The 24245-nt window shown below is 45.8% G+C and overlaps 1 non-coding gene across 1 annotated transcript; it reads left to right on the top strand.

The window, feature by feature from the left end:
• The first annotated feature begins 24113 nt into the window (after positions 1-24113).
• Positions 24114-24184, top strand: trnag-ccc (transfer RNA glycine (anticodon CCC)). The gene has a single exon. It is a non-coding gene; the product is annotated as a tRNA-Gly (tRNA).
• The last annotated feature ends 61 nt before the right edge of the window (positions 24185-24245 follow it).

Here is a 24245-nt window from a genome sequence, read left to right as displayed (position 1 = left end):
CTCCTGACCCCTCCTGTCTCAGCCTCCAGTATTTATGCTGCAGTAGTTTATGTGTCGGGGGGCTAGGGTCAGTTTGTTATATCTGGAGTACGTCTCCTGTCCTATTCGGTGTCCTGTGTGAATTTAAGTGTGCTCTTTCAAATTCTCTCTTTCTTTCTCTCTCTCTCGGAGGACCTGAGCCCTAGGACCATGCCTCAGGACTACCTGACATGATGACTCCTTGCTGTCCCCAGTCCACCTGGCCGTGCAGTTTCAACTGTTCTGCCTTATTATTATTGGACCATGCTGGTCATTTATGAACATTTGAACATCTTGGCCATGTTCTGTTATAATCTCCACCCGGCACAGCCAGAAGAGGACTGGCCACCCCACATAGCCTGGTCCCTCTCTAGGTTTCTTCCTAGGTTTTGGCCTTTCTAGGGAGGTTTTGCTAGCCACTGTGCTTCTACACCTGCATTGCTTGCTGTTTGGGGTTTTAGGCTGGGTTTCTGTACAGCACTTTGAGATATCAGCTGATGTACGAAGGGCTATATAAATCAATTTGATTTGATTTGATTTGTACGCCTATGTAGATATTCCATAAAAAAATCTGCCGTTTCCAGCTACAATAGTAATTTCCAACATTAACAATGTCTACACTGTATTTCTGATCAATTTGATGTTATTTTAATGGACAGAAATGTGCTTTTCTTTCAGTAACAAGGACATTTCTAAGTGACCCCAAACCTTTGATCGTTAGTGTGTATATATAGGATTACACATACACAGCCTTTCAGTTGTTTATAATGTTTTATGCAAGTGTGGATGAATCTCGTTGACTTCCATTTTCTTCCACATGGGCCCATGTCTCTCTGTCTGGCCACAGATGCTATTAGAACCATTGAGAACTTGCAGTTGTATCAGGCGACCAGACAGACTTGCAGGCCAATCACACAATGATGCAGAAAAGCCTCCAGGAGCTACAGAGCTGATTGACGATTCTGGGAAAGTGCCCCACCTGTGAAGTCCTGACCCTACATTCATAGAAAAAAAGGGTTCTCCTATGGGTTCTTCGGCTGTCCCCATATGAGAACCATTTTTGGTTCCAAGTATAACCTTATTTTGGTTTCAGGTAGAACCCATTTGCGTTCCATGTAGAGCCCTCTGTGGAAAAGGTTCTACATGGAACCCAAAACAGTTCTACCTGGAACCTAAAATGGTTCTTCAAAGGGTCCTCCTATGGGGACAGCCAAATAACCCTTTTAGGGCATAGGGTGCCATTGGGGGACAGGCCAGGTCTCTTTCTCTAATCTAGTTTTCGTGTCTGTCGAAAACCAAGGATATGCCGGAGACTGATCAAGGAAAAGGACATTTTCCTCAATGTTTCAGTTTCCAATAGTAATTCAAAGGGGTTTATGTATGAAATTGAAAAAGGATCAGGAGCAATTCAGTCGCGACAGAACACTACAGTAGTAATTCAATAGGGACTGAGTAGGCATACAGCAGTAATGGGTAAGCATTGTGTAGTAATTCAATCGTGAACATGTAAGAATTGTCTAGGTATGTAGGTTTTATGTGGTGTATATACCCAAAAGCTCAGTAGTTACACAGTAGTCATTTAAGGGAGAATTATGTAGTAATTTGAATAGGAAATAGTGTAGTGTTCACCAGTAGTGAAACCTCCCAATTTATCACTTATTACTACTTAAATTACTACATAAATCACTACTGGTTTACTACACATCTCAATAGCAATCAAGTAGTAAAACCAACAGTTTTTGTGTTGTAGTGATGAGTAGCCTAGTAATTCAGTAGCACTTTTTCATGAGTGTCACTTAAACAAACAAATACAATTATGATAGATGTATACAGAAGTCTGTGGGTAAACACTGTCTCCCTTGTCTTTCCCTATAGTGGCACACACATTTTTCCATCACTTATAAAATAATGACGTTGACATACATTTTGCGACAGATCAATGATGTGGATTGACGTCTGTGTGCTCTCTGGCGTGCTCTGCAGGTGGGCAGTGGTGGTGACACAGCATGGTGATGCTGGTCATGGTGCTTCTGATGGTGGCTGCTCACTCTCTGGGAATGCGATCTTCTACCCTACCATTTACTCCACGTGCCCAGATGCTCAACTGGAACACACAGCAATTGGCCTGTTCAAAGCATAAGTGAAGTATAACTGGTTTAGAAAATCAGGGCGCGTATTCATAAAGCGCCAAAAAGCAGGAGAGCTGATCTTGGATTAATTCCCACGTCCATGTAATCATATTCATTGTGATGTAAAATGAAAAACTGATCCTAGGTCAGCATTCCTAATATGAGATGCTTTAGGAATACGGGCCCTGTTCTGCATCTTCCCACAGGTTACATATCCTGTCCTCTTCTGACATGGCCCTGTATTTCATTACATCTCCTGACAGTATTGACTGATGCTGTTTTCTGACATCATTCCACAGTGCTGTGGTGGGGAACTTTGTGTTCTGCTGGCCCTTCATCAGCCTGGTTGTTTTATGGGGGGGAAGGCCCACACCCTGGGCTACCAGAGCTAGACCCATGTACAGAACTTTGAGGTGAGTGATGGCGACTGGGAAATATCTGTGCATAGGGAATCTTTAGGTACTTGGCTATTGTAAAAACCTATTTACCCATAGGTAAAATAATAAATACACATCCCAACTAATTCATATGATTCTGTCCCCTGCTGTTGTTTCTATCACAGAAGAAGGATATTTTCAGCAGCCTCAACATCAGTCAAAACTTCAACAGCAGTTGAAGAGACCAGCTTTAATACCCACTAAATTCAGCCCAGCACCCCAGCAATATACCATTGACCTCTCCATTGCTGCTCTAAGAGCATCTGTACCTTTCTGTTTTACTGCCCCCACATTCCACAATGATGTTCCGTCACAATCACAAGGAGTCTCAGCCCTTTAAACTGGATTACAGCTTTTGTACACTGTTTCTGGGTTTACTCATGCATACCTCCTTGTCTGTGCTCTTTGTTTCAGTGGCTGTACAAGAGTCATTGTTCCCTAGCATGCGCATGGAGCAGCAATTTGATCTGGAGGACTTTCTCAATGCTAGCAAAGTGTTGCTCAATTTGACATTGTCATATTTCATTTTGTTTCCTGTTAAAACAAATAAAATCCCCCTAATGCACTGTTACTACTGTAGCCTATCTTTGATTACAGTATATTGGCATTGAATGAACTATACTGCCTGTGACCGTTATTTATGTGCCTGTGTGCTTCTCTCATTTATTGTAGTTCTTGGATGGATTCAATCAGAGTGCTCGGAATTGGTCAGTTAACCTAAATGGCTTGAAATAATACCTGACAATGGCAGGCGGGGCTTGCTGAACTTCAACTACGATGGGCAATTACTGCTGGTATATAATGTATAGGAGCAGCAAATCTGTGTGTGTTATTTTGTATTTGTTTACCTTAATTTAACCAGGAAAATACCATTTGTGGTTAGAAACCTCTTTTGCGAGAGGGACCTGGCCAAGAGGTCTGCAGGAAGTAGTCAGCGTGTACAGTGTATATACAAAGAGCAAAATACAATTAAAAAAACATTTCTCTATCAGAGCTTTAAACTCAACAATTGATACCCTCTCCTCCAGTTTTAGTCTTTTGCAGCTCGTTCCCAGACCAAGGAGCGTTATAGGAAAATTATATTTATCCTATTTCAGTTTTGGCCTTAGGAACCGTGAAAGCTAGTAGCAGCTTGAAGGGTTGATACAGTTGAAGTCGGAAGTTTACATACACTTAAGTTGGAGTCACTAAAACGTGTTTTTCGACCACTCCACAAATGTCTTGTAAACAAACTATAGTTTTGGCAAGTCAGTTAGGACATCTACTTTGTGCATGACACAAGTAATTTTTCCAACAATTGTTAACAGATTATTTCACTTATAATTCACTGTCTCACAATTCCAGTGGGTCAGGAGTTTACATACACTAAGTTGACTGTACCTTTAAACAGCTTGGTGTCACGCCCTGGTCTTAGTTATCTTTGTTTTCTTTATTATTTTGGTTAGGTCAGGGTGTGACATGGGGGATTTATGTGTTTTGTCTTGTCTAGGGTTTTTTTGTAAGTTTATGGGGCTGTTCCCTTTCTAGGTGTTTATGTAAGTTTATGGTTGCCTAGATTGGATCTCAATTAGAGGCAGGTGTTTATTGTTGTCTCTGATTTGGAACCATATTTAGGCAGCCATATTCTTTGGGTATTTTGTGGGTGATTGTTTCCTGTGTCTGTGGCACACGGGACTGTTTCGGTGCCAGTTCACTTTGTTATTTTGTATATGTGTTGATGTTCAGTTTTTCACATTAAAAACCATGGACACTTACCACGTCGCGTATTGGTCCGATCCTTGTTACACCTCTTCAGAGGAAGAGGAAATCTGCCGTGACAGAATCACCCACCAAAACAGGACCAAGCAGCGGCAGGAGGAGCAGCGCAATCAGGACTTCTGGACTTGGGAGGAGATCCTAGACGGGAAAGGACCCTGGGCACAGCCATGAGAAAATCGCCGCCCCAAAGAAGAGCTGGAGGCAGCAAAAGCGGAGAGGCGCTGGTATGAGGAGGCAGCACGGCGGCGCGGATGGAAGCCCGAGAGTCAGCCCCAAAAATGTATTGGGGGGGGGAACACAGGAAGTGTGGCGAAGCCAGGTAGGAGACCTGCGCCAACTTCCTGTGCTTACCGGAGGGCGAGAGAGACCGGGCAGGCACTGTTATGCTGTGGAGCGCACAGTGTCCCCAGTGCGGGTGCATAGCCCGGTGCGGTACATACAGTGCCTTGCGAAAGTATTCGGCCCCCTTGAACTTTGCGACCTTTTGCCACATTTCAGGCTTCAAACATAAAGATATAAAACTGTATTTTTTTTGTGAAGAATCAACAACAAGTGGGACACAATCATGAAGTGGAACGACATTTATTGGATATTTCAAACTTTTTTAACAAATCAAAAACTGAAAAATTGGGCGTGCAAAATTATTCAGCCCATTTACTTTCAGTGCAGCAAACTCTCTCCAGAAGTTCAGTGAGGATCTCTGAATGATCCAATGTTGACCTAAATGACTAATGATGATAAATACAATCCACCTGTGTGTAATCAAGTCTCCGTATAAATGTACCTGCACTGTGATAGTCTCAGAGGTCCGTTAAAAGCGCAGAGAGCATCATGAAGAACAAGGAACACACCAGGCAGGTCCGAGATACTGTTGTGAAGAAGTTTAAAGCCGGATTTGGATACAAAAAGATTTCCCAAGCTTTAAACATCCCAAGGAGCACTGTGCAAGCGATAATATTGAAATGGAAGGAGTATCAGACCACTGCAAATCTACCAAGACCTGGCCGTCCCTCTAAACTTTCAGCTCATACAAGGAGAAGACTGATCAGAGATGCAGCCAAGAGGCCCATGATCACTCTGGATGAACTGCAGAGATCTACAGCTGAGGTGGGAGACTCTGTCCATAGGACAACAATCAGTCGTATATTGCACAAATCTGGCCTTTATGGAAGAGTGGCATAAAGAAAGAAATTTCTTAAAGATATCCATAAAAAGTGTCGTTTAAAGTTTGCCACAAGCCACCTGGGAGACACACCAAACATGTGGAAGAAGGTGCTCTGGTCATCAGACCAAAATTGAACTTTTTGGCAACAATGCAAAACGTTATGTTTGGCGTAAAAGCAACACAGCTGAACACACCATCCCCACTGTCAAACATGGTGGTGGCAGCATCATGGTTTGGGCCTGCTTTTCTTCAGCAGGGACAGGGAAGATGGTTAAAATTGATGGGAAGATGGATGGAGCCAAATACAGGACCATTCTGGAAGAAAACCTGATGGAGTCTGCAAAAGACCTGAGACTGGGACGGAGATTTGTCTTCCAACAAGACAATGATCCAAAACATAAAGCAAAATCTACAATGGAATGGTTCAAAAATAAATATATCCAGGTGTTAGAATGGCCAAGTCAAAGTCCAGACCTGAATCCAATCGAGAATCTGTGGAAAGAACTGAAAACTGCTGTTCACAAATGCTCTCCATCCAACCTCACTGAGCTCGAGCTGTTTTGCAAGGAGGAATGGGAAAAAATGTCAGTCTCTCGATGTGCAAAACTGATAGAGACATACCCCAAGCGACTTACAGCTGTAATCGCAGCAAAAGGTGGCGCTACAAAGTATTAACTTAAGGGGGCTGAATAATTTTGCACGCCCAATTTTTCAGTTTTTGATTTGTTAAAAAAGTTTGAAATATCCAATAAATGTCGTTCCACTTCATGATTGTGTCCCACTTGTTGTTGATTCTTCACAAAAAAATACAGTTTTATATCTATATGTTTGAAGCCTGAAATGTGGCAAAAGGTCGCAAAGTTCAAGGGGGCCGAATACTTTCGCAAGGCACTGTACCAGCTCCTCGTATCGGCCGGGCTAGAGTGGGCATCGAGCCAGGTGCCATGAAGCTGGCTCTACGCATCTGGTCTCCAGTGCGTATCCTTGGGCCGGTTTACTTGGCACCAGCCTTACGCGGTTCCCCGGTTCGCCTGCACAGCCCAGTGCGGGATATTCCACCTCGCCACACTGGCAGGGCGACCGGGAGCATTCAACCAGGTAAGGTTGGGCAGGCTCGGTGCTCAAGAGCTCCGGTGCGCTTGCACGGTCCGTTCTATCCAGTGCCACCTCCACGCACCAGCCCTCCGGTGGCAGCAAATCAAATCAAATCAAATCAAATCAAATCAAATTTATTTATATAGCCCTTCGTACATCAGCTGATATCTCAAAGTGCTGTACAGAAACCCAGCCTAAAACCCCAAACAGCAAGCAATGCAGGTGTAGAAGCACGGTGGCTAGGAAAAACTCCCTAGAAAGGCCAAAACCTAGGAAGAAACCTAGAGAGGAACCAGGCTATGTGGGGTGGCCAGTCCTCTTCTGGCTGTGCCGGGTGGAGATTATAACAAAACATGGTCAAGATGTTCAAATGTTCATAGATGACCAGCATGGTCGAATAATAATAAGGCAGAATAGTTGAAACTGGAGCAGCAGCACAGTCAGGTGGACTGGGGACAGCAAGGAGTCATCATGTCAGGTATTCCTGGGGCATGGTCCTAGGGCTCAGGTCCGCCGAGAGAGAGAAAGAAAGAGAGAATTAGAGAGAGCATATGTGGGATGGCCAGTCCTCTTCTGGCTGTGCCGGGTGGAGATTATAACAGAACATGGCCAAGATGTTTAAATGTTCATAAATGACCAGCATGGTCGAATAATAATAAGGCAGAACAGTTGAAACTGGAGCAGCAGCACAGCCAGGTGGACTGGGGACAGCAAGGAGTCATCATGTCAGGTAGTCCTGGGGCATGGTCCTAGGGCTCAGGTCCTCCGAGAGAGAGAAAGAGAGAAGGAGAGAATTAGAGAACGCACACTTAGATTTACACAGGACACCGAATAGGACAGGAGAAGTACTCCAGATATAACAAACTGACCCTAGCCCCCGACACATAAACTACTGCAGCATAAATACTGGAGGCTGAGACAGGAGGGGTCAGGAGACACTGTGGCCCACTCCGAGGACAACCCCGGACAGGGCCAAACAGGAAGGATATAACCCCACCCACTTTGCCAAAGCACAGCCCCCACACCACTAGAGGGATATCTTCAACCACCAACTTACCATCCTGAGACAAGGCTGAGTATAGCCCACAAAGACCTCCGCCACGGCACAACCCAAGGGGGGGGCGCCAACCCAGACAGGATGACCACATCAGTGACTCAACCCACTCAGGTGACGCACCCCCTCCAGGGACGGCATGAGAGAGCCCCAGTAAAGCCAGTGACTCAGCCCCTGTAATAGGGTTAGAGGCAGAGAATCCCAGTGGAAAGAGGGGAACCGGCCAGGCAGAGACAGCAAGGGCGGTTCGTTGCTCCAGAGCCTTTCCGTTCACCCTCCCACTCCTGGGCCAGACTACACTCAATCATATGACCCACTGAAGAGATGAGTCTTCAGTAGAGACTTAAAGGTTGAGACCGAGTTTGCGTCTCTGACATGGGTAGGCAGACCGTTCCATAAAAATGGAGCTCTATAGGAGAAAGCCCTGCCTCCAGCTGTTTGCTTAAAAATTCTAGGGACAATTAGGAGGCCTGCGTCTTGTGACCGTAGCGTACGTGTAGGTATGTACGGCAGGACCAAATCAGAGAGATAGGTAGGAGCAAGCCCATGTAATGCTTTGTAGGTTAGCAGTAAAACCTTGAAATCAGCCCTTGCTTTGACAGGAAGCCAGTGTAGAGAGGCTAGCACTGGAGTAATATGATAAAAAAAATTCACCCCGCACCAGACTTCCTATGCGTGTCCAGAGCCCAGTACTCCCTGTTCCTCCTCCCCGCACTCGCCCGGAGGTGCGTGTCCTCGGCCCAGTACCACCAGTGCCGGCACCACACACCAGGCCTACAGTGCTCCTCGCCTGTCCAAAGCTGCTAGAGTCTCCCGCCTGTCCAGAACTGCTAGTCTCCCGTCTGTCCTGAGCCGCCAGAGCTGCCAGTCTGCAAGGAGCCGCCAGAGCCGCCAGTCTGCAAGGAGCCGCCAGTCTGCAAGGAGCCGCCAGAGCCGCCAGTCTGCAAGGAACCGCCAGAGCCGCCAGTCTGCAAGGAGCCGCCATTCATCCAGGAACCGCCAGAGCCGCCATTCATCCAGGAGCCGCCAGAGCCGCCATTCAGCCAGGAGCCGCCAGAGCCGCCATTCAGCCAGGATCCGCCAGAGCCGCCATTCAGCCAGGATCCGCCAGAGCCGCCAGGATCCGCCAGAGCCGCCAGTCAGCCAGGATCCGCCAGAGTCGCCAGTCAGCCAGGATCCGCCAGAGCCGCCATTCAGCCAGGATCCGCCAGAGCCGTCAGTCAGTCAGAAGCTGCCAGAATCGCCAGTCAGCCAGGATCCGCCAGAGCCGTCAGTCAGTCAGAAGCTGCCAGAGCCGTCAGTCAGTCAGAAGCTGCCAGAGCCGTCAACCAGCCTGAGCTACCCCTCAGTCCTGAGCTACCCCTTAGTCCTGAGCTACCTCAGTCCGGAGCTGCCCCTCAGTCCAGTGGGGCCATTTAGTAGGGTTGCCAATCCTAGGTCGGCGGCGAGGGTCGCCGTTCCTAGGAAGAGACTGAAGCGGACTAAGACTATGGTGGAGTGGGGTCCACGTCCCGCACCAGAGCCGCCACCGTGGACAGACTCCCACCCAGACCCTCCCCTATGGATTTAGGTGTGCGGCCGAGAGTCCGCACCTTTGGGGGGGAGGGGCTTCTGTCACGCCCTGGCCTTAGTTATCTTTGTTTTCTTTATTATTTTGGATAGGTCAGGGTGTGACATGGGGGATTTATGTTTTTTGACTTGTCTAGGGATTTTTGTAAGTTTATGGGGCTGTGTCCTTTCTAGGTGTTTATGTAAGTTTATGGTTGCCTAGATTGGTTCTCAATTAGAGGCAGGTGTTTATCGTTGTCTCTGATTGGGAACCATATTTAGGTAGCCATATTCTTTGGGTGATCTGTGGGTGATTGTTTCCTGTGTCTGTGCCACACGGGACTGTTTCGTTGCCAGTTCACTTTGTTATTTTGTATATGTGTTGATGTTCAGTTTTTCACATTAAAAACCATGGACACTTACCACGTCGCGTATTGGTCCGATCCTTGTTACACCTCTTCAGAGGAAGAGGAGGAAATCTGCCGTGACACTTGGAACCAAAGCACAAGGAACAATATACTGTGAGTTTCTATTGAAGAACCATAGCACAACGAACAATATACAGTAAGTCTCGAAGAACCATAGCACAATAAACAATATACAGTATGTTTTTTTATTGAAGAACCGTAGGACAATGAACAATATACTGTACTTTTAAATGTTTTAATTTTTTTATTTAACCTTTATTTTATCAGGGAGTTATTTATCTATTTGTTGTTTTGTCACTTATTAAGCATCCTAAGTTTCCAATATTTTTATTGGTTCACTTAAAGGATTGCTGTAGATCCGTAAGTTATTTTTGTATTTTTCCTATTATTATTATTCATGATAATTTTACTTCCTGACTTTTTTGAGTATTCAGCAAATATTTTTTGCAAAAGGGGCATTGAGTTTTCAATGTTGGTCAGGTACAGTGCCTTCAGAAAGTATTCACACCCCTTAACCTTTTCCATATTTTGTTGTGTTACAGCCTGAATTTAAAATCGACTAAATTTAGATTTTGTGTCACTGATCTACACACAATACCCCATAATGTCAAATTGGGAATTTGGTTTATAGACATTTTTTTATAGACAGAATTCTGTAATGACTATCCAATCTCTGTACCCATACACATACAATTATCTGTAAGGTACCTTAATCGAGTAGTGAATTTCAGGCACAGATTCAAGAACAAAATCAGGTTTTCAATTCCTTATTATAGTGCCAATATTAAATTGCATTAACTGTTTTTAACAGCCTTAAATGTGATTATTTGAATATGATGATCCATCTATTAACAGCTCATTTCTCTCACACTATGTTAATGTAGACAAAACCCTGAAAAGTTTGAGCCAGACAAGTCACACTCCACAACCAAATCCCTTACATTGTGGGAAACGTAAGACTAACCAATATTACATTATTTTCCTTTGTACTCTCACTGTTCTCTACTATGCACTTGACGGGGAACTACCTTACAATTAGGATGCATCCCAAATGGCACCCTATTTCCTTTACAGTCACAAATGTTGATAGGGCTTTAAAAGTAGTGCACGATATAGAATCTAAAATCTAAAATATATTTTGATTTGTTTAACACTTTTTTTGGTTACTACATGATTCCATATGTGTTATGTCGTAGTTTTGATGTCTTCACTATTATTATACAATGTAGGAAATATTAAAAATAAAGAAAAACCCTGGAATGAGTAGGTGCATCCAAACTTTTGACTGGTACTGTATTTAAGACCAGTTTATTGTTAATTACCCATTCTGACACTGACTGTAACTCCTTGCTAAGAGTCTCAGTGAGCTCACCGGCTGTTGGTGCTGATGTGTAGAGTGTGCAATCATCAGCATACATAGTAATTTAAATTTTTGGTGGCAAATCATTTGTAAAAATAGAGAAGAGTTACAGCCCAAGGAAACCGTACTGAGGAATACTGCACTATACATATCTGATGTTAGAAAAGCTTCCATTCAAGAATACTCTCTGAGTTATATTGGATAAGTAACTCTCCAACCATGTGATGGCAGGTGATGTAAAGCCATAACAAGTGAGTGTTTTCAATAACTAATCATGATCAATAACAGCAAGGCTACACTGAAACAGTACAGCTCCAGCTATCATCTTATTATCCATTATCTTAGCCAATCATTCGTTATCTGAGTCAGTGCAGTACAAGTTGAGTGCCCTTCCCTATATGCATGCTGAAAGTCAGTAGTTAACTCATTCTTTAAAAAATAGCATTGCATTTGTTCAAACTTAATTCACTCCATCAGTTTAATAAGAGCAATCTGATTTGACGTCTGTAAGAGCCAGCAAAGAGTGCTTTACTATTTTTAGGCAGTGGAATTACTTTAGCTTCCTTCCACGCCTGTGGACACACACACTCCTTTAGGCTTTGGTTAAAGACATGGTAAATAGGGGTGCTAATACAGTCTGCTACTATTCTCAATAGTTTCCTATCTAGGTTATCTAAACTTGGTGGCTTATCATTATGGATGGATAACAACCATGTTTCCTCCTCTTCCACACAAACTTTACAAACTTGTGATGGCGTTAACGTACAGGGCCTCAATATTATTATAAACACAACAAAAGTCGTACACAGGAAGTATTTCAGACACCATGTTGCTGCCTCTGAGTATTACATTCTGATACCATATACAATACAATATGAATATTGGTTAGTTGCTTCTGCATGCTCTTCCCTTTTCTCTAATCTCACTACCCAGAACCAAATCACTTAAGGCAGTCATAAGAGACAACTTTTCTCTAAAGATAACCCCTTCCCAAAGCTTATGCAATAGTTAGGTGTAATGGACAGTTGTTCCAATGCCATGATTCTTAAGACAGAGGAATGTTCTCGATAATGTCATGCTGGTAGGGTGTCAATAGATGTAAGGATATCCCATTTGTTTGGTTTTAAAGAGGGTACATTGAGCAAGTGACATGACAAGTAACATACTGCACTGATGGATTGGTTAATTATCATCTCTATACAATAGCTGTCAATGTACATGTACAGTAGCCTACATACAGGACACAAAACATAAGCCTATATTATATAACTTTTCAATGCACAGTACTTTCCATGGAGAACAATATAATTAAACTAGACCAACTTGATATTTGACGCTAACTGTACTTATAAGATTTATAGATCTTATACGAGGTCCTGGATTGCCATTGACTTGCTGTGTCTCTGGACAACGTGTATACAGCAGTCTATCTCAATGTGATTGATCCACGGGTGAGAGATTTCCCTATTACTATATCCCAAACATACCACATGTCATCTGATCTCCCTCTCTCTCCCTTTTTCAATCTCTTGTCTAATCAATCTGAGCATGTAACTCACCTCTCTTTCGCTCGCTCTCTCTCTCTGTCTGTACTTGTCTTAATCTCTAGGTTTTTGTCTCTCTCTGCATGAAGAATGCATTCTGTGTAAGGGGTGCGTAACTGATGGCAGGGAAGTCAAACACAGGAGAGCAGAACTTGGTAAATAGCCGGAGCCGTTTAATATACATAACTACCGGCATACAAAAACAACACACACATGGGCACAAAACCCGTAGCGCACCAGTCACACACAGCACACGTACTTACAATAAACAATTCCTGACAAGGACATGGGTGAAACACAGGGAACATATACAATATGTAATTAGGGAATTGAAACCAGGTTTGTGTGAAAACAAGACAAAACAAATGGAACATGAAAAATGGATTGGCGATGGCTAGAAGATTGGTGATGTTGACCGCCGAACACCGGCCAAAGAAGAAGAGGAACCGACTTCGGCAGAAGTCGTGACAGTACCCCCCCTTGATGCGCGGCTCCAGCAGCGCGCCGACACCGGGACGCCCTCAGGGACGACTCGGAGGGCGAGGCGCAGCGCGATCCGGACGGAGATGGTGGAAATCCCGCAGCATAGAAGGGTCCAACATGTCCTCCGGAACCCAGCATCTCTCCTCCGGACCACGAGGTACTGAAGGCCCCTCGCCCGATGTCTCGAATCCAGGATGGAGCGGACAGAGTACGCCTCGATGTCCAGAGGGGGCGGAGGAACCTCCCGCACCTTAGCTTCCTGGAGTGGGCCAGCCACCACCGGCCTGAGGAGAGACACATGGAACGAGGGGATAATGCGGTAATCAGAGGGAAGCTGTAACCTATAACATACCTCGTTCACGCTCCTCAGGACTTTAAATGGCCCCACAAACCGTGGACACAGCTTCTGACAGGGCAGGCGGAGGGGCAGGTTCCGGGTCGAGAGCCAGACGCAGTCCCCCAGTGCGAACACCGGGGCCTCACTGCGATGGTGGTCTGTGCCAACTTTCTGGCGCAGCACGGCGCGCTGAAGATGGACATGGGCAGTGTCCCATGTCTCCTCTGTGCGCTGGAACCAGTCATCCACCGCAGGAGCTTCGGTCTGACTCTGATGCCAAGGAGCCAGAACCGGCTGATACCCCAACACACACTGGAAAGGAGAGAGGTTAGTGGAGGAGAGCGAGAGCGAGTTCTGAGCCATCTCTGCCCAGAGCACGAACGCTGCCCACTCCCCCGGCCGGTCCTGGCAATAAGACCTCAGAAACCTACCCACATCCTGGTTAACTCTCTCCCCCTGCCCGTTACTCTTGGGGTGAAAACCTGAGGTAAGGCTGACCGAGACCCCCAGCCGTTCCATGAACGCCCTCCAGACCCTCGACGTGAACTGGGGACCCCGATCAGACACTATATCCTCAGGCACCCCATAGTGCCGGAAGACGTGAGTAAACAGGGCCTCCGCAGTCTGTAGGGAGACCGGGCAAAGGGAGGAGACGACAGGACTTAGAAAAACGATCCACAACAACCAGGATCGTGGTGTTTCCCTGTGAAGGTGGTAGATCGGTTATGAAATCCACCTACAGGTGTGACCACGGCCGTTGTGGAACGGGTAAGGGCTGTAAATTACCTCTGGGCAGGTGCCTAAAAGCTTTACACTGGGCGCAAACCGAGCAGGAGGGGGAGCGGGCTCTGCACGTAACCCCGGCTCAATGTCCACTTCCAGCTCCCACACTACCGGCGCCACCAAGCAAGAGGTGGGGAGTATGGGAGTGGGATCCATGGACAACTCCTCTGTGTCATACTGCCGGGACAGTGCGTCTGGCTGAACGTTCTGGTAACCTGGTCTGTACGAAAGGGTGAAAACAAAACGGGTGAAAAACAATGGCCACCTTGCCTGGCGAGGGTTCAGTCTCCTCGCTGCCCAGATGTACTCCAGATTGCGGTGGTCAGTCCAGATGAGAAAAGGGTGTTTAGCCCCCTCAAGCCAATGTTTCTACGCCTTCAAGGCCTTGACTACAGTCAACAGCTCCCGGTCCCCCACGTCCTAGTTTTGCTCTGCCGGGCTGAGCTTCTTTGAGAAGGCACAGGGGCGCAGCGTCGGTGGTGTACCCGAGCGCTGAGAGAGCACCGCTCCTATCCCAGCCTCGGACGCGTCCACCTCCACTACGAACGCCAAAGAGGGATCCGGATGGGCCAGCACGGGAGCCGAGGTAAACAGAGCCCGTAGTTGTCCAAAAGCCCTGTCCGCCTCAACTGACCAGTGCAGACGTACAGGACCCCCCTTCAGCGGTGAGGTAATGGGAGCAGCCACCTGACCAAAACCCTGGATAAATCTCTGGTAGTAGTTGGCAAACCCTAAAAATCGCTGCACCTCCTTTATCGTGGTGGGAGTTGGCCAATTACGCACGGCATGACGACGAGGTACTCATAATGCCCTGAGGTGGTACTAAATGCAGTCTTCCACTCGTCTCCCTTCCGAATACGCACCAGATTGTACGCACTCCTGAGATCCAGTTTAGTGAAGAAGCGCGCCCTGTGCATTGACTCAATCGCCGTAGCGATAAGAGATAAGCGGGTAACTATACCTCACCACGATTTTATTGAAACCTCGATAATCAATGCATGGGTGCGAGCGAACCTCCATCCGTCTTAACAAAAAAGAAACTCGAGGAGATTGGTGAAATGGAGGGCTGAATGTACCCCTGATGCAGGGATTCTGAGATATATGTCTCCATAGCCACCGTTTCCGCTTGCGACAGGGGATACACATGACTCCTGGGAAGTGCAGCGTCTACCAGGAGATCTATCGCACAATCACCCCGTTGATGGGGTGGTAATTGAGTCGCCTTCTTTTTACAGAAGGCGAGAGCCAAATCGGCATATTCTGGGGGAATGAGCACGGTGGAGACCTGGTCTGGACTTTCCACCGTAGTAGCACCAATGGAAACCCCTAAACACCTACATGAGCACTCTCACGACCACCCCGTGAGAGCCCTCTGTGGCCAAGAAACAGTGGGGTTATGGTAAGCTAACCAGTGTAGGCCCAGCACCACAGAATACGCAGGAGAATCAATAAGAAAAAGACTAATCTTTTCCCTGTGACCCCCCGCGTTACCATATTCAAAGGAGCAGTGGCCTCCCTGATAAACCCTGACCCTAATGGTCGACTATCTAAGGCATGAACAGGGAAAGGCATATCCACAGGAACAATGGGGATCCATAAACTATGAGCTAATCCTTCATTAATTAAATTCCCAGCCGCGCCTGAATCTACTAGCGCCTTATGCGGGGAAAATTCAGGAAAAGTAACAGAGACAAACATATGTGCAACAGAGGGCTCTGAATGAGAATGGTGCCTACTCACCTGGGGTGACGCCAGAGTGGCCTGCCTGCTACCTCAATTCCCAGAGGAACCAACCCGGCACCGACCAGCAGTGTGACCTCTGCGGCTACATATGGTGCATGAGCGGGAACCCCCTCGGGTCTCCCTGCGTACCGCACCTCCCAGCTCCATGGGTATCGGAGAGGGTGTGCGTGAGGATGGAACAACCAGACCCCGATCTGGATATCCGCGAGTAGGCAGCAGGTTGTCCAGCCGAATGGACAGGTCCACCAGCTGGTCGAAGGTGAGGGTGGTGTCTTTGCAGGCCAGCTCCCAACGGACGTCCTCACGTAGACTACAGTGGTAATGGTCTATCAGGGCCCTGTTGCTCCATCCAGCGCCGGCAGCCAGGGTCCTAAACTCCAGTGCAAACTCCTGGGCGCTCCTCGTCTCCTGCCTCCGATGGTAGAGGCATTCACCTGCCGCTCTGCCCTCGGGTGGGTGGTTGAATACTGTCCGGAAACAGCGGGTGAACTCCTCAAAATCGTCCAACGGCCGCATCTCCCCCTCCACACACAGCGCTGGCCCACTCCAAGGCGAAACTCTACTCACGGTCTGATGGAGCTGGGTGGACCGTGTCCAGGTACAGGCTTAGTTTGAGGAGGAAACCCTGGCAGCCGGCAGCATCTCGGTCGTATCCCTGTGGTATGGATATATGGATCCTGCTAGGTTCAGGTGGAAAAGGGGCGTTCAGGGGAGACCCCAGTTGTGCTGGTAGAGGCGCTGGAAAAACTCAGTGTCTCCCAGCGGTCCATATTTTGGACAACAAGATCCATGGCGATGCTCAGTTTGGAAATCATCGCCGTATGCAGGGGTACCTTCCCCTGCTAACTTCATGTTGGGCCAGAGATTCTGTCGCAGTCGTGTGTATAGGTGGCAGGGAAGTCAGGCGCAGGAGAATCAAAACTTGGTGGAATGGAGTAGTTTAATCATTTAAAACACAACTTCAAAACCATAAAAATACAATGAAACAAAAGTGGGTACGAGGACCCGTTGTGCACCAAACACAAAACACGAATACTGAACATAAAACAATCCCTGACAAAAAGACATGAGGGGAAACAGAGGGTTAAATACACAACAGGTAATGAATGTTCCCAGGTGTGTAGGAAGACTAGACCAATTAGAAAATGGATCAATGATGGCTAGAAGACCGGTTTTGGATTTAACTTAAGAGCCCTTCACTGACACGGAGGTAGCCTATAAAGAGTGCATGGTGCAGTGGAGGAATTGACAGACAAATGTATGGCTACAAGATACCCCGAGGCTATTCCTCTGAGAAGGATTACAGCCCCGGTAGTGAGTAAAGCCTTAATAAAATTCTTCACGACATTTGGGTTACCTAAGGTGGTACAAAGCGATCAAGGTACCAATTTCCTATCCAAGCTCAATCTCTTTGTAAATCTCTTTGTAAATGCCATGTATGTAGATCTCTCTCTTTGCGTCTTAACCTCTTCTTTTGTTTGAGCACCTCCAAATCACTTTGTCATTGTTTTGGTTATGGTGTTTGTTTGTTGCTGGTGGGAAAAGGGGGAAACCAAGACAAGTCGCCCATGGGCATACACTACCCGTAGGTGAACTTTGTTAAATACACTAGTTAGAACTGGGCGGACCACCCACTGTATTTTTGGTTAGTTAGCTGTTGTTGAAATAGGCTAGTCTAGCTTAGGGGTGTTTTGAATACTTATTGTTTCTTTCCTTGGGTCCAGCTCAGCCCCTTTTCCTGCTCCCCCCATTACCGTGTGTTTATAAATAAACCCTGAGTTTGACAGTATTATTTCGGTTGTCGTGGTTATTTCGTTCACACTTACTTTGTCACAATTATAATTTACATGAGTTATGTTACGGGTCTCACTACCATCCCCCCTAGACTGTCAGGCCAAAAGGGATTCGTAACATAAGTAATGAGACGCGTAACATAACTCATGCAAATTATAATTGTGACAAAGTAAAAGTGGGAACGTAATAACCAGGACAACTGAAATCTACCGTCAAACTCAAGGTTTATTTGATAAACACACGGTAATGGGGGGAGCAGGAAAAGGGGCTGAGCTGGACCCAAGGAAAAAAACAAATATGCAAAAACACCCCTAAGCTAGACTAGCCTACTTTAACAACAGCTAACTAACTAACCAAAAATACAGTGGGTGGTCCGCCCAGTTCTAACTAGTGTATTTAACAAAGTTCACCTACGGGTAGTGTATGCCCATGGGCGACTTGTCTTGGTTTCCCCTTTTCCCACCAGCAAACACCATAAGCAAAAACAATACTCACAGGAGATGACAAAGTGATATGGAGGTGCTCAAACAAAAGAGGTTAAGACACAACGAGAGAGTGAAACAGAGATCTACATACATGGCATTTACAAAGAGATTGAGCTACTGAAATCTATGAAGAACAGAGATCTACCAACATGGCATTTACAAAGAGATTGAACTACTGAAATCTATGAAGAACAGCAATCTACCAACATGGCATTTACAAAGAGATTGAGCTCCAGAGCAAACAAATGATGGGGTTTTTAAACCATGGGGAAGGAACTGTGATAGGGTAGGAAACAGGAGGAGGTGTGTCTTCTGATTGATGATTGATTGTTGACTGATTGGGGAGTGATGATTTTCACCTGTGAGGGGAGAATGAGAGAAAAGAAACACACACACACAGGATACACACACAGGATAACTGTATCCGTAACACTCCCACCCTTAAAAGAGCAACCCTGGTGGTTGCGACCACAGTATTACCATGAATACTCACAACAATAACAAAGTCAACCAAAACATACAAAAATCATTACACACGAGACAAAGCATCTGCCAACACATTATCTGAACCCTTTTTGTGGCGGATCTCCAAATTATAATTTTGTACAATCAGCGCCCAACGCTGATACAGTACACTAGCAACCTATATACTAATTTTATCTGTCAAACAGGTAGGTCTACCTCTTATTTCTTAAATAGGAAGAAATAGGCTCCAAAACAAAGCCATCTTATTGTTAATAAAGTCTCATTAAAATGAAAACATTAAAATTAATTATGCCTACTCCAATTTGCCTACTTTCAGCACCATGAGCTGTCCATTTCTGATTGATTGTGCAGAGGCTTCTGCTTTTCAGCACCACAGTGTAAATGACTAAAATCGGTCTTATTGTCAATAACAAATAGCAAGTAATCCAAAATGATGTTCGGACGAAGCCCCTGACTCTCCTCTTGAAACAGCCACAGTAGGCCAACACAGCACAGCCATTGGTTCGGCATCACAAAAAAACGTTTTGGATTTGCAAGAGCAGAGCAGGCCCGGGGTTGGAATATCCATTGTAGTGTGTAATGCAGCTTAGTTTAATTTACAACATCCCAACAGCTGTCTTAGAAATATAACTTTGCTCTGTGCTTATCCAAGCATGCACTTCATAGCCTATTGCCTAGAGTTTAATATTGGTTTCATCAGACCATCTTGTTTCTCATGGTCTGAGAGGTGCCTTTTGGCAAAATCCAAGCAGGCTGTCATGTGCCTTTTACTGAGGAGTGGCTTCCGTATGGCCTGATTGGTGGAGTGCTGCAGAGATGGTTGTCCATCTGGAAGGTTCTCTCATCTCCACAGAGAAACTCTAGAGCTCGTGTCAGAGTGACCATCGAGTTCTTTGTCAACCTCCTGACCAAGGCCCTTCTCCCCCGATTGCTCAGTTTGGCCAGGCGTCCAGCTTTAGGAAGAGTCTTGCTGGTTCCAAACTTCTTCCACTTAGAATGATGGAGACCACTGTGTTCTTGGGAACCTTCAATGCTGCAGAAATGTTTTGGTACCCTTCCCCATATCTGTGCCTGGACACAATCCTGTCTCGGAGCTCTACAGACAATTCCTACGACCTTATGGTATGGCTTTTGCTCTGACATGCACTGTCAGCTGTGAGACCTAATATAGACGGGTGTGTGCCTTTCCAAATCATGTCCAGTCAATTGAAATTATCACAGGTGGACTCTAATCAAGTTCTAGAAATAAGGATGATCAATGGAAACAGGATTTACCTGAGCTCAATTTCTAGTCTCATAGCAAGTGGTCTGAAAACTTATGTAAATAAGGTATTTCTGTTTTTGATTTTTAATACCGTTGCAAAAATGTCTAAACTGTTTTCGGCTTGTCATTATGGGGTATTGTGTGTTTCAAATATATATATATTTTTAAATGTCACCTTTATTTAACCAGATAAGCTAGTTGAGAACAAGTTCTCATTTACAACTGCGACCTGGTCAAGATAAAGCAAAGCAGTGCGACACAAACAACAACACATAGTTACACATGGAATAAACAAATGTACAGTCAATAACACAATACAAAAAAAGAAAGTCTATATATACAGTGTGTGCAAATGGCGTGAGGAGGTAAGGCAATAAATAGGCCATAGTAGCGAAATAATTACAATTTAGCAAATTAACACTGGATTGATAAATGAGCAGATGGTGATGTGCAATAATAAATACTGGTGTGCAAAAGAGCATAAAAGTAAATAAAAACAATATGGGGATGAGGTAGGTAGATTGGGTGGGCTATTTACAGATGGACTATGTACAGCTGCAGTGATTGGTTAGCTGCTCAGATAGCTGATGTTTAAAGTTAGTGAGGGAAATATAAGTAGAATGCTGAGGAATCTATTTTAGAATAAGGCTGTAACGTAACAAAATGTGGAAAAAGTCAAGGGGTCTGAATAGTTTCCGAAGGCACTGTATAATCTATTAAGCAGTGGTGTAAAGTACTTAAGTAAAACTACTTTAAAGTACTACTTAAGTCATTTTTTTGGATATCTGTCACACCCTGATCTGTTTCCCGTCTTTGTGATTGTCTCCACCCTCCACCAGGTGTCGGCCATCTTCCCCATTATCACCTGTGTATTTATACCTGTATTCTCTATTTGTCTGTTGCCAGATCGTTTTGTTCCTCTAACCTACCAGCGTTTCCCCCCCTTGTCTATATTTCTGTTTTCTAGTTTTGTCCTTTCTGCCCTGACCCTGAGCCTGCCTGTCGTCTGGTGAATTTGCCCCACTACTCTGGATTACTGACCTCTGCCTGACCTGACCCTGAGCCTACCTACCGTCCTGTACTTTTGCCTGCCCGTGTTCGAATTAATAAACTTTTGTTACTTCGACATTGTCTGCACCTGGGTCTTACCTTCAAACATGATAGTACAAACTGGCCATGACTGACCCAGCAGACTCGGACTAGCTGCACAATGCCATCGCCTCCCAAGGAGTCATTGGAAGGCAAGAGGAGTTCCTTCGTGGACTGATGGAAGGGTTCCAGGCCGTGGCCGAACGTCATAACCAAGCATTGGATACATTGCGGGAGCAAGTCTGTGGGTTGTCTATTAGGCAGCCTACCACGACGGTAAAGTCCCAGCCCCTCAGTAACCCAGCTGGTAGCAGCACCGTCACCCCGGTTTCCCGGGAACCCCGCTTACTTCCCCCGGAGCGCTTCGATGGAGAGTCGGGCTCCTGTTGAAAGTTTCTCGCTCAGTGTTCCCTCTTCATGGAGCTGCGTCCTTCCTCTTTTCCCTCAGACCGCTCTAAGATAGTGTACCTTATCGTGCTGATGTCTGGGAGGGCCCTCACTTGGGCTACGGCCATTTGGGAACAACAGTATGCTTCAGTCTGGAGGGATTCGTGGCGGAAGTGAAAATGTTTGAGGCTCCGTGGTCCGGGAGGGAGGCTGCCCGGAAGTTACTCCAGCTTCGCAGGACTCCTTCAGTGTGGCAGACTATGCGGTGGAGTTACGCACACTAGGAGCGGAGGGTATCTGGAACCCGGAAGCGCTGTTTGACACGTTCCTGCATGGATTATCGGAGGAGCTAACGGATGAGCTTGCAGCCCGAGAACTACGGACGGATCTCAACTCACTCGTCGGTTTAACCATCTGAATCGATGGTTGGCTACGGGAACGTAGGAGGAAGAAGAGGTCCGATTGCGGTCCCAATCACTCACTCAAGGATCCCACCTTGTATCTGATGAACTCTGGAAGACCCCGAGCTTACCCGAGTCCCTCCAAGACCCTCCAGAGACTGCCAATTCACCTCTTCCCAAGCCGATGCAGCTCGGCAGGGCTAGGTTGTCTCCAGACAAAAGTGTACGCAGACTTGAGACCCAGAGTTGTCTGTATTGCGGTACTGCCGGTCATTGTGTCTAAATGTCCCTTCAAGAGACCTAGCTCATTTGTTGGAGTGAGTACTCTTGTGGGTCTTAAAGATAATTTTTCGTCTCCCCTTGCTTGCCCCCCTCTCTGTGCCATCCTGCGGTGGGGCAACCAGTCCAAGTCTCTCTAGGTATTTATCGACTCGGGGGCCGATGTGAGTCTTATTGACGTTACTTTGGCATCCGAGCTGGGCATCCCCACTCAACCTTTCTCCATTCCCATGGGTGTTAAAGCACTGGACAGGCGTTCTATAGGCCGGGTCACCCACCAGACCACCATGTCAACCTAGGAGTGTCGGGGAACCACAGCGAGACGATCCAATTCCTGCTGGTTGAGTCTCCACAGGTTCCCGCGGTATTGGGATTCTTTTGGCTCCGGTGACACAATCCCTCTGACTGGTCTACTGGTGCCATCGTGGGCTGGAGTCCGTTCTGCCACACTCATTGCCTGAAGTTAGCTCTGCCTGCCTTGGGACGTCTTCCTGGGGGCTTGGAAATTGCCCCGGACCTCTCCGCCAATCCCACGAAGTACCAGGACCTCTGGGAAGGGTTCAGTAAGTCTCTTCGACGGCCAACCGGCGTACATGGTAAGGAGTCTCCTGAAGGTTCGACCCCGGGGCAGGGGATTCCAGTACCTGGTTGACTGGGAGGGTTATGGCCCGGAGGAGAGGTGCTGGGTCTCCGCCAGGGACATCTGTCACGCCCTGTTTCACCTGTCTTTGTGATTGTTTCCACCCTCCTCCAGGTATCGCCCATCTTCCCCATTATCCCCTAAATATATATTTGTCCTTTCTGCCTGCCTGCCTGCCGTCCAGTACCTTTACCCTCTACTCTGAAATACTGACCTCTGCCTGCCTTCCGGTACCTTTTCCCCATTACTCTGGATTACTGACCTCTGCCTGACCTTTGCCTGCCCGTGTTCTAATTAATAAACTTTTGTTACTTTGACATTGTCTGCACCTGGGTCTTACCTTCAAACGTGATAGCAGCTGTACTTTACTTTACTATTTATATTTTTGACAACTTCTACTTCACTACATTCCTAAGGAAAATAATTTACTTTTAACTTTTTACTCCATACATTTTCCATGACACCCAAAAGTATTCGTTACATTTTTTATGCTTAACAGGACAGGAGAATTGTCCAATTCACACACTTATCAATTATTTTTTTTATTTAACCTTTATTTAACTAGACAAGTCAGTTAAGAACAAATTCTTATCTACAATGACCGCCTACCCTGGCCAAACCTGAATGACGCCTTGCCAATTGTGCCCCGCCCTATGGGACTCCCAATCACAGCCAGATGTGATACAGCCTGGATCAAGAGAATTTCCACGGTCATCTCTACTGCCTCTGATCTGGCGGAGTCACTAAACACAAATGCTTCGTTTGTAAATTAATTCTCAATGTTGGAGTGTGCCCCTGGCTATCCGTAAATAAAGAAAATGGTGCCATCTGGTTTGGTTAATTCATATAAGGAATTTGAAATAATTTACACTTTTTTCATACTTAAGTATATTTTAGCCATTACATTTACCTGAGATACTTAAGTATATTTAAAACCAAATACCTTTAGACTTTAACCCAAGTAGTATTTTACTGGGTGACTTTCACTTTTACTTGAGTCATTTTCTATTAAGATATCTTTAATTTTACTCAAGTATGACACTTGCGTACTTTTTTCCACCACTGCTAATAAGCAACTCATTCTAACACTGAGAAATATTGAAATGGCATCAATAATAAATTACATGACCCCCCCACCCTGGACTAAAATTGAAATAGCATGACCCTCCAGGTAACCACCATTCTGTACATTTTTACATGGGGTAGGCCTATTTATTCTGAAGTATAGGCCTATCTAATGTTATGCATAGGTATATTCCTTCCTATTTGTTTTTTCTAAAATGTTTTACAAAGAATAAAAGCTAATATGCAACAAACGCATGTGTAATCATTTGAATTATGAAATCATGTATCTCATCATATGTATCTCATCACTATGATCCTTCGATTTCCAACTTAAATCATCTGCGCCGCTGGTGTAATGGTATCATGGAAGATTCCCATTCTTTCGACCCGGGTTCGATTCCCGGGCGGCGCACGTTTTTTTTCTCTGGCCAAACTCCTTATCAAAATAATTTTGAAAACGGTATGGATTGAGT

The sequence above is a fragment of the Oncorhynchus clarkii genome, chromosome 6 (genome assembly GCF_045791955.1).
Source record: "Oncorhynchus clarkii lewisi isolate Uvic-CL-2024 chromosome 6, UVic_Ocla_1.0, whole genome shotgun sequence".
In the NCBI taxonomy this organism is placed as follows: Eukaryota; Metazoa; Chordata; class Actinopteri; order Salmoniformes; family Salmonidae; genus Oncorhynchus; species Oncorhynchus clarkii.
Note: the sequence above shows the minus strand (reverse complement) of the source record. Positions and strands in the feature narration are given on the sequence as shown.